This window comes from Arachis hypogaea, chromosome 3 (assembly GCF_003086295.3).
Source record: "Arachis hypogaea cultivar Tifrunner chromosome 3, arahy.Tifrunner.gnm2.J5K5, whole genome shotgun sequence".
In the NCBI taxonomy this organism is placed as follows: domain Eukaryota; kingdom Viridiplantae; phylum Streptophyta; class Magnoliopsida; order Fabales; family Fabaceae; genus Arachis; species Arachis hypogaea.
In genome coordinates, this window is record NC_092038.1 from 47,897,118 (window position 1) to 47,908,989 (window position 11,872).

Consider the following 11,872-nt stretch of genomic DNA (forward strand, 5'->3'; position numbering starts at 1 on the left):
TTAAACTTGTTTTACTTTTCAGAGTTGTTATAAATCAATATTAATGCGTAAAATACATGTTTGTGATTTCGTGAGTCTTATGAATTGAATTGAGTTGTTTTGGATGAATGAGATTGTTAGTTTGATTGATTGATCAAATGAGAAAGTTGAATATTCTAACTGGTTGACTGATGTTGTTAAAGTGTTTTTCCTTGAATTATTGGAAGAGATTTAATATTGGCATTTAGTTTCATTTTGGAAATGATTTGGTTCTATAAAAGATTTAATATTGAAATTTGATTTGATATTGAACCCGATTTAATATCGGAATTTGATTTTAAAACAAATTTAGAAAATACCTAATATTTGAAAACAGTTTGTCTATTGAGAATGATTTGCTATTTTGGAAATGAATCAAAAAGTGTTTGAGGAACGGTTTGGTTTGAAACTGTTTAGAGAAGATCAAGAATTCTTAATTATTCATTGATGCTGTTGGTTGAAGTTGGTTAAAATTGCGATTGATAGGATTGGTTGATTGAATTCTGGATTTTGTAATTTCCTTGGGTTAAGTGTTGTTATTGTGATAATGGTTATTAGAAGTTATTTGACTGATTAACAGGTGTTTGGTTTGGTTTGGTTGGGACCCAAAAAGGGTGGCAGAATCCAAGTTTTAGAAGAGATGCTGCTGAAATTTTATAAAATTGGAAGTTTCATTTGAAGTAATTATTTAAAAAGATTTAGTTTTTAAATGTTATATTTTTAAGATTGATTTATTTAGAAAAGAAAGAACTATATTTTAGATTGAGATTGTTGAATAATGGAAAGAAGGATGATGAGGATTGATTTGAAATATGACTTTTGAATGAATTTAGAAATGAGATATGGATTGACGAATGGTGATGATTTTGAGAATGGCTTAGATATCGATGAATGATGAATGGATTATTCATATAATTTGAATTATCTGAGACACGGGTTTCCTGGGTAGACGCAGTGGCTTGCCACCACTTGCTCCAGGTTGAGACTCGATACTCTGTTGACCCTACGACATAAGAGTGACTGGGCACTATAAATTCCTGGAAATGGTAACCCCCTTTAAGCGATTTGATATATATATATATATATGAGAAAAAGCTATGTATAGACTCATGGGATGCACGTTGGGGGACAGTCTAAGGTTTTTGGACTTGTCGGGTTGGCTGGATAATCGATCAGATGAGCTCATTAGCCATAGGACGGGCATGCATCATATGCATTTGTATGCTTTGCCTAGTTGTTAAACTGTCATTAACTGCTACCTGAACTATTTGCTGTAACTGCTACCTAAACTTGTGTTTTCCTTGTCTGTTTTACCTATGTTTGTCCTGATGTGCTACATTTGAGAATGGACTTTGGTGCTGAATTAATGATTGTGTTGATTGATTGTGTGGTTGGTTTCTGATTAAGATTTTCTTATAAGAAAAGAGAGGTTTTGGATTTCTGAAAGGTTAAACATTGTTTCTTTGAAAAGGTTTTGAATGATTAGCTATTGGTTTTTAAAAGATTCATAAGGCAATGATAATCACTGAGATTGAAAACAGTTTTCTTATTAAATATCTTCTTATGAAAATTCTAAAACTCCGTGGTAAGACCGTGTGGTTGGGTTCTCACCCCCTATAGCTTTACCTTTTCAGGAATCGGAGGAAGGAGCATTATGGAGAGTTATATCGCGTATTGGTTTATATGATGTTGTGTTAATTAGATAATTGTTCTTTCCTCGTCTATCTTATTACAATTTTGTAAGAGGGGTAGGAGTTGTATGTTTTATATGTATATTATGTTATCAGCTATTATGTAAGAAGTCTTGTATATAAACCTATGCTTGTTTGTTTTTTTTTCTATTTAGAATTTATTTTCGGTTTTCAATTAAGTCAGCGATACATCGTCAAGTCACTGGCCCCTATTTTAATATTAAGTATATAAAGTAGTCGTAATACTTCTTGCTATCAGAGTGGCGTAGCCGGAAGCGTGACATTCTGGGAGTGAGGGTGTTACATGCGAGATGAGAAACATGAGCAAAAGTTTCTTCATAATTAATAGCATACTCCTGGGTACAATCTTGAGCAACCAATCGTGCCTTATAACGGTCAATAGAACATTAAAGTGAGTCTTGATCTTGTATACCCATTTACTATCTACAACTTCCTGATAAAAAAGAGGAGTCCCAAGTGTGTGCTTTTTCAAGTGCTTAGATCTCTTCTTGCATTGCTTGCTGCCAACTTAGATTTGTAGAGGCTTCTCGGAATGACTTAGGTTCATAGTTGTAACACCCTTACTACCAGAATCTCATACTTCTGGCTGTGCCACTCTAATAGCGAGGAGTATTACGATGACGTTCATATACTTAATAATAAAATAGGAGCCTTTGTAAAACTCGAAACCGTATAAACTATTCTTTTATAAACCGGAAATACTTTTTATTTGAAAACGAGATAGAATAGCAAATAGCTCAGATAGTAGTTAATAACAGTTAAGTAATTAGGCAAACCAAAGTAAATTCAAAACCAAACAAAGTATACAAATGCATATGATGCATGTCTGCCCTATGGTTGATGAGTCTCATCTGTCGGTTATATAGCCAAATCCGACATGTCCGGTAGCGAACACTGGATAGGAACACCAAACACGGAGCAAGTAGGACCAAACCACAATTCTTGCATCTGACATGAATACCTAGAGTAAGGGGACCACCTCACCACTTGCCTCTTACCCAGGTGTGTTAGAATTCTCAACCTGTAGCAAGTGGTGACAGAACTCATCCTTTGCCTCTTACCCGGTGTCTTGAACTTTTATCCGGAGTAAGTGGACAACGCCATTTCCTCTTACCCGGTCACATATATCTCAATCAAATTCAAATTTCATTTTCAAATCCATTATCAATATCATTCCATTCATTTAAAAATCATACTTTAAAATCAATACTATCATCCTTCATTCAAATTCCATCATCATCATTCCTTATTGTCACACTCATCCTCATCACACCTCCCATTCCGTTCATCAATAATCCAAACTCAAAACATAATTCATTCTTTTCTAAATAAATCAAACTCAAAACGTAATCACTTTCTTAATAGCTCAAAATCAAATCGTATCACCCTTAAATTCAAATCTTTTTAAATAACCATTTCAAATGAAGCCTCCATTTTTTATAAAAATTTCGGTAGCATCCCCTCTAAAATTTGAACTTTGCCACCCTTACGGGTTCCATCAAAACCAAAAACCAAACCATTCTCAACTATTTTCAATATCAAACAATTTTCAAATATCAAATCCTTTCCAATTTTTAAACCAATTCTGACATCAAATCAGGTTCAATATCAAACCACTTTCAATTTCAACCATTTTTAGTATTAATTCATTCTTCAATATAAATTCAACTCTAAAACCAAGAAAACTACTTTTCATAATACTCAATCAAATCAACTTTCCAAATTTATTTTCATCAGCAACCACATACCACTCAAGCAAATGATTCCATCAAGCAATCAATCACATCCATAAGACTCACATAATCACAGAAATATATTTTTCACATCAAATTTAATTTATTTATAACAATTCCGTAAAAGAAAATAAGTTTTAAGCAAAATCTCTATCTCGAATAGTCAAAATTCGAAAGCTATACAGCCTATAAAAAACCCTTTTTCTCAGCCTGCAACAGTGGTAGCCACAACCATAGCTTCATTCCACTTTCGCAACAACCACAGCAACTCTAATCGCTACATGCAACCACGAAAACTCAACCTTATCCGAATAATGCCACAAATTTCTCAGCAACATATAACAAAAATAGTGACTAGGAACAAGGAACAACTTACCGGACTTATGAATAACCGAGAAAATGGAGCAGCAGCAGCTCTGGTGACGACGTAGCAGCTTGATGTCGCAAGCAACAACCATAAATCTCAGCATGCAAGAATCGGAACTCGACCCTAGTAGACAGGGGTTCCAGCGGCAGTTTCTGATGGTCAGATAGGCGACGCGAAGCTTCGGTAACGACTGAGCAGCGACAAACGGTGGCGTAACAACAACATAGATGCGACGACGGTGAGCCCAGCAATGTGATGGTGACGAAACTCCACGACGGCGCCCTCTCACACTTCCTCCGTTCGCGTTTCCATTGCAGCAGCGATGACGAGTTCGACGCCAGAGATCTGACAAAATTAGTACGACACCTTCCTCTCTCACCCGTGAACTCTCTTTCTCTCTCACCTGCGAGCTCGACAGTAGCAGCCATGGAAGCTCCTCAGATAGTGACACTGGAACAACGACAACAGTGACTAGACGACTGCTGTGTGGCGACGATGGCTATGGCGTCTCGCCCCTCTCCTTCTCTCTTTCCCATCGCGACCCTCCCTCTCTTCCCGTCTCCTTTTCCCTCTCGGGTCTCTCTCTCATTTTTCCCTTTCTTTCTTTCTTTTCTGTTCCCATTTTCCGCCTTTTCTTTTTCTTTGGTTCCTAGCCATGTGTATGTGTTAGAAAGGGATAGGGTGGCGGCGGTAGTGTGTGGATGTTAGGGTTTAGGTAAGTGAGTATAAAATTAGGGTTTGTTTTAGGGAAAATTAATGATATAATTATGGTATAAAGTAGTAATTGAAAATCAATTTATAATCCAACAACAATTATAAATAAAAATACTATTATTTTCAAATAAATACTCTAATTCCAGAATTAAAGATAATTAAATTAATTTCCTTTAAAATCATAAATAAAGTTCAAAATCAAAATATTAAAATTAAAGCATATAAAACTCTCATTATTTGTTTTTTAATTTTATAAAGTTGTAAATCATAAAAAAGAAAATGCCCAGTTTAATATAAAAATCACCGAAAATATAATTTCGCATAAATATAATAAATAATTTATTATTTAATTTTCGGAAAATTTGGTATCTTACAATGGTGATGAAGAATAGTAAAAAAATAATGATAATCAAGAAGATGAGGAGGTGGGTTTCTTACCCAAAAAGAACGAGTGGAGGGAGGAGGCATGACAGCAAGAGTAGGAGCATCGTCCAGTCTTGAATCATTAGGAGATGGAGAAGACGGAAGAGGAGGGGACTCGAGGGATAGACTTGAGATAGAACCTATAGTATTATCACTAGGAAAAAGATTAACATTGGGGTTAGTGAAAAACGGTGACTGAGTAGAAGGAATGGACTCAAAAGAGGAAAAACTAGAGAACATGTGATGCTCCTAGAATACAACATGATGAGATATACAAATATGTCGAGAGATAGGATCCTAACAACGATAACCCTTGTGTTCAGTGCCATAACCAAGAAAGCAACACATACAAGCGCGAGGTTCAAGTTTATATAAATATGAGGCAAAGTTAATATAAATATGAGGCAACTCATGATGATTAGTCATCAAATAAAATCAAGTAAAACATGAATAATCATCAATAAAGACTACAAAGTATTGAATCACTCCTATAGAAGTAGTGGGAGTGGAGCCCTAAACCTCAGAATGAATAAGATCAAAAAGAGAGAAAGCAAGAGAGGAATTATTATAAAAAGATAAAACATGTTGTTTTGCAGTTTAACAAGAAATGCAATCAAAAGACTCATTATTAACTTGACCTAAAACATTCGTAGACATAAGAGTTCGCAATTTTTCTAAGGCGCTATAGGCAAGATGGTAGTGCTACAAGCAAAGAGTAGAGAGAGAGGAAACAGAACAGAGATTTAACAGAGAAGGAACATGAAGGTGCTTAAGCTCAAACGATGTTTTGATCTTATATCCAGTCCCGATGATCTTTTTCGTCCGACGATCCTACCATGACAACCAGAAATAGAGAAATTGACATTAAAACCGATAAAATTTACCCTTTCTGTCTGTGGCAGTAAAGAAAGTTTCACTCTTTGGGTGAGTCAATCCCAAGTGCGTTTCTTCAGACTTAAGACGAGGAAGAGCATATTCAAGACTGGGCAAAGGATTCTGATAAGGAAGAGAAGTTCTAACCAGCTCATAGTCATCAGTAAGTGCCATAAGAAACTGTATGAGACATGTTCAGTTCCGATAATTCTCATATGCCTTAGCATTAGTGAAATCTTTAAGAACAGGCTCACAGGAGGTCAATTGATCCCAAATAATTTCCATCTGAGCAAGAAAATCAAAAACCACTAGTCCACGTTCTTGCTTAAGGCTGTGAAGCTCTTTTAGCAGTTGATACTAATGTGAGAGATCAGAAATAGTGTAATGTTTTGCCAAATGATCCCAAACCTCTTTAGCAATTTTAAAATGCTCAAACTATAAATGAATGCCTCGAGTAGAAGTGTTGCAAAATTAAATGAAAATCTGATGATTTTTACTATCCCAATCTTCTACTTACTCCGCAAAGTCTTTCTCAACATCTTTCTTACATAACGCCATAATTTTCGTCCTTTAAAAAATTCTTGCATAGCTTTAACCCAATGGGCATAGTTGGATCCATTAAGGATAACATGAATAGGCTAAAAAACATTCAGATTTTCCATAACAACAGAAATAAAGATGAAAAAGAGAAGAAACTGCAAATTCGGGACAGAAAATGAGAAAATGGAGGGTAGAATCGAAAAGATCTCACAAAAAAATCTTAAGAAAGATCCCACTGTCTGCCATGTCAGCCGCCACGTTAGCAGGGGAAGGACACGTGGCAATGCGTGAGAAGAAGAGCAAAACACGTCAGCACTGACACGGCGAGGGGGTGGCACGCGGATTGGGAGGCGGCTCGGGTCGAGCGTGACACAGGGGAAAGCGGGTCCATGGGTTTGCTGGCGGGACACGTGGTGCACTGCGGTGCGGTTGACCCTGGGAGTGGATCCAATGGTACTGGAGGCATCTGCAGGGGAGGGAGAACTTGAAGCAGACAGTGAGCTTCAGGTAGTGTGTCCGGTGGTTTCTAGCGATGATGTTAGACTCGTTTATCTCGCAATGACGAGATGAAGACGGCGGTAAGGGCTATGAGGAAACAAAGCGTCGGGAAATGATCGAAAAATAAGGGCAAAGAACACTACCAGAAGAAGAAAAACCAGGGGTTATGATTGAATTTCTATGGAAAAAAAAACCTATGCTCTTAATATATACCATGTTAGAAAGAAGAGAGTAATCTGAAGAGTGTATTATTAAGTGTATGTTCAAAGGTACAATGTACCATAGTATATATAGATGCTAGAATAATCAAAGTAATAAAAACATAAAATCTTATAATAAATATACAGATATGTTATATAAATATGAATGATACTAATTGATCTTAATTGATCCTAATTATATTCTAACAAGTTGTATCTAAGATTCTAAGTGATTAAGTAACACATACTATTTGTTTTAAAATCTTTTCAAAACAATTAGATATTTATATAAAATCTTTTGTTTCTCATTTTACTTTCACACAAAACCAACTATTATTTATCTACAATAGAATCTGTTGTTTTAAAATGAAAAAAAAAGATATCCTAGCGAGTTAAACACTTTTAAATTTAAAGATAAAAAAGCAAATAATGATACGTACAAGTAATTTAATATATGATATTGGTTAGAATTAGTTTGGTTTTCAAATAACATTAACACAACAAATAAAACTGAACAACACAACACAACATTAGCTAGGATATGGGGTATTTTTAGGGCTGTCTTACAAAGCACTCCTTGCTAGAAATATAGTGTGTGCTATATTGAGAGTGTTAGTACTACAACAAATTCAGACTGAGGCAACCCTTTAAAAACATTGCCTATAATAAGAAAAAGTGTTTCTTTTAATGAAAGGCAACACTTTTTGACAAAACGCAACGTTTTTTGGGGGGTTGGCTATACGGCTGTTACCTTTGGTCTAAGGCAACGCTTTTGTGTATCAAAGAGAACCTTTTTTATGGAAATCTTCAAAAAATGTTGCATTTTCTACAAAAAAGCAACTCTACAAAAGGGTCACCTTAGAGCACCAAAAGACAACACTTTAGATAAGACTTTAAGGCAACACGTTTTACGAGTTGTATTTTCTAATATATAAAGCAACACTTGTCCAGATTTTTTTAAGTTGCCTTTTCATATACCTAAAGCAACACTTGTATAAGTTTTTGCTGGTTGTTTTTTCAATACCTAAAACAACACTTGGTCAGATTTTTTTAAGTTGCCTTCTTCATATATCTAAAGCAACACTTGTCCAGTTTATTTAAGTTGCCTTTTTCATAGACCTAAAGCAACACTTATCTAAGATTATTTGCAGTTGTCTTTTTCTAATACCTAAAGTATATTGAGTTTTTCTTAAATTCTCTCTTTTTTTATATATAAAGCAATATATTTTTTATCTTTATTATATTTATATGACATTTAAAGGATATATAGCACACACTAATAATATTTAAATATTTAAATTCAGTTTAATCAATATAAGGAGAATAAGCTAATAATATATATTGCATATATATAGAAAGGTCTTCCAAGTACCAATTAACATACTTGCTAGTTACCAAATCAAATAAATAATAAACATAAGTAAACAAAATACATGTTTTTCTCATGATGAAATTGAACAAAAAAGAAACTAGTTTTTTTTTATTTGAAACCAAAAAGACTTTGTGCTTCACCATTGTGTCAAGAGTCACCCTTATCTCTTCAGAAAACTTCATTCAACCATAAGAAAGTTGTAGTGAAATCTAAATGGAAAAAAATATAGTCAAAACATCAGCTTAACAATAACATGTATATTTAAGTGCTACAACAATTTAGCACACATATACCTAATCATGATTTGGTATATGAGTCGCTCGAAGAGAATGTCGAGGAATCAAATTTGGATCTTGGGCACTATTTGCAGACGATTGCTTAGATCGCAAGAGAGAAAGCGCTTCATCAACATTCATACCAGGAGAAGTTTGTTGCAATATAAGTTTCACCATATCTTCCAATCCTTGCAGCCGTTGCTTATTATGGTCGTCTAATTCAGTTTTTAAAGTTGTTACCTTGTCTTCACTTTGTTTTTTGATTTCATCTATTTCTTTATTTTTTTAAGAGAAGTTTTGTAACAGTTCTTCCAAAATATCGAACCCTTCCTAAATTCTCTTTACCAAACAGTTTTTGAAATGCATTAGTAGGAGTTTTTTCAACTTTTTGGAGATCATCAAGTTTATCCTATACATATAAATAATGATATGCCTATTTTTAGTGATAAAATTGCAATCAAAGAATGATTAATTTAATCATAAAAAGATTAGAGCCTCAAATTAGTTCTCCTAAAAAATAAAATCATAATTATATTAGTCATTCTATCATCTAGATAATCACATGTCATAGATAATTATGAGCCTTATAATCTAATTCACACTAGCAATTTTATTTATTGTTATATCTTTTTAAAATTAATTTGAAACATCTAATATGTAGAAGGCCAAACCAATACACAGTAACCTTTTAGAAATTATTTTAAACATGCACTACAAGAAAATAAGCTTTCTGCCATGCTTTAAAAGCGTGCCGAAAATGCAAAAAAAACGTGCCGATAGCTTTTCGCCACACTTTTTGAGCTATTGGCACGCTTTTGAAAGGGTCACATCCGCCAGCGTGCCGGTTGCTCTATCGCCACACTTTTGCAGATCTATCGACACGCTTTCTTTTTGGCCACTCTTTCAACTCTTGCCACGCTTAAAAGCGTGGCCATAGGTGTTAATCTATCGGTACGCTTTAAAAGCGTACCGAAAAGTTCACATATCACCACGCTTTTGAAGCGTGCCAAGAAAGTTGGTTTTTGCTACGCTTTGAAAGCATGCCGATAGAGCACATACAGCCACGCTTTCAAAGCGTGGCCTATTCCTTTGTCAATTTAAAAAAAAAAGGAGAAAATTAGAATGCATAATAATAACTAAAAAATTACAATTCTATAATAATAATTTAAAAGAGAAAAATTCATATTCACAGCATCGAGATTCAAATCAAAATAATCATATAATTATATTAATAAAAAAAGGTACCTTACTTTAAAAACTAAACCAAAATGTAATTACAAACTCATCTAACCTTGAGGATATGAGAATTCAACAAAAGCAAAACTAAAAGGTTTCTTGAAAGAGAATAGCTTCTCTTTAAATTCTTCAATGGCATTAAAATTGCCTAACCAGGAAGGAACAGAGAAACTCATCCTCTTCAGGACCAAACCATTTTCCATCACAAATTTAGCTGACCACAACTCATGCTCAAGTCCATGTACTTCTCCAAATTTCACAACCTCTAAGGTATTTTGTAAACACTTAAAGCACATCAGTAGAGCTAAAAAGCTCTTTGTCAAATTTAGATTTTAGTCCCTGATGATGATCAATCATTAAACAAAGTCCAGATGAGAATCAAAGTAAAATTGATAAACCAAACATTTTCTCAAATTAATAAAATCTATTATTTAGGAGATACATAATCATTGTGATACTTATATGAGTGTAGAATAGTGTCTCTAATTTTAATTAAAATAATTATCAACCTTTAAAATTAAAGTCTTGAAAATTGGTGACTTCAGAAGTATGACTAACAAAATTTCACCAACAACTAAGTCAAGCTCCAGATGCTTCAACGTTCCAAATGAAGGAAATTTTGGCCCTGTTGATGGTGGCAAAACCTGCATGACAAATAAAGAATTTCAATTTGTATGAAACTTATGATATAAAAATAAGATGGAATAATAAATCTCTGTCTAGAACAAACAAATGTATAAAAGCATATATTTCTCCTAATGCTAGCAAGCTGAATTAATACTCATGCATGTTACTATTTTATAAATAATAACATAATTGATTTCTATTTAATCAGTAAAGTGTTACTGATGAGCGGGTAATTTATACGCTTTTTGGCAATGTTTTTAGATAGTTTTAGTAGGATCTAGCTAAATTTTAATATATTTTTATTAGTTTTTAAGCAAAATTCACATTTCTGGACTTTACTATGAGTTTGTGTATTTTTCTGTAATTTTAGGTATTTTCTGGCTGAAATTGAGGGACTTGAGTAAAAATCTGATTCAGAGGCTGACAAAGGACTACAAATGCTGTTGGATTCTGACCTCCCTGCACTCAAAATAGAATTTTTGGAGCTACAAGAGTCCAAATGGTGCGCTCTCAATTGCGTTGGAAAGTAGACATCCAGGGCTTTCCAGAAATATATAATAGTCCATACTTTGCCCGATTTTAGATGACACAAACTGGCGTTCAACTCCAACTTTCTGCACTATTCTGGTGTTAAACGCCAGAAACAAGTTGCAAGCAAGAGTCAAATGCCAGAAACAAGTTACAAACTGGCGTTTAACTTCAAGAAAAATCTCTACACCTGAAAGCTTCAGTGCTCAGCCCAAGCACACACCAAGTGGGCCCAGAAGTGGATTTCTTCATCATTTACTTATTTCTGTAAACCCTAGTAACTAGTCTAGTATAAATAGGACCTTTTACTATTGTATTAGACATATTTTGATCATCTTTTGATCTCTTGATCACGTTCTGGGGGCTGGCCATTCGGCCATGCTTGGACCTTGTTCTTATGTATTTTCAACGGTGGAGTTTCTACACACCATAGATTAAGGTGTGGAGCTCTGCTGTTCCTCGAGTATTAATGCAAAGTACTATTGTTCTTCTATTCAATTCATGCTTATTCTTATTCTAAGATATTCATTCGCACACAAGAACATGATGAATGTGATGATTGTGTGACACTCATCACCATTCTCACTCATGAACGCGTGATTGACAACCACTTCCGTTCTACATGAAAACAAGCTTGAATGTATATCTCTTGTGTTTCTAATCAACGATTCACATCGACTCCCCTCTGATAATGGGGCATCTGAATCTGAGATTAGAATCTTTGTGGTATAGGCTAGAATCCATTGGCAGCATTCT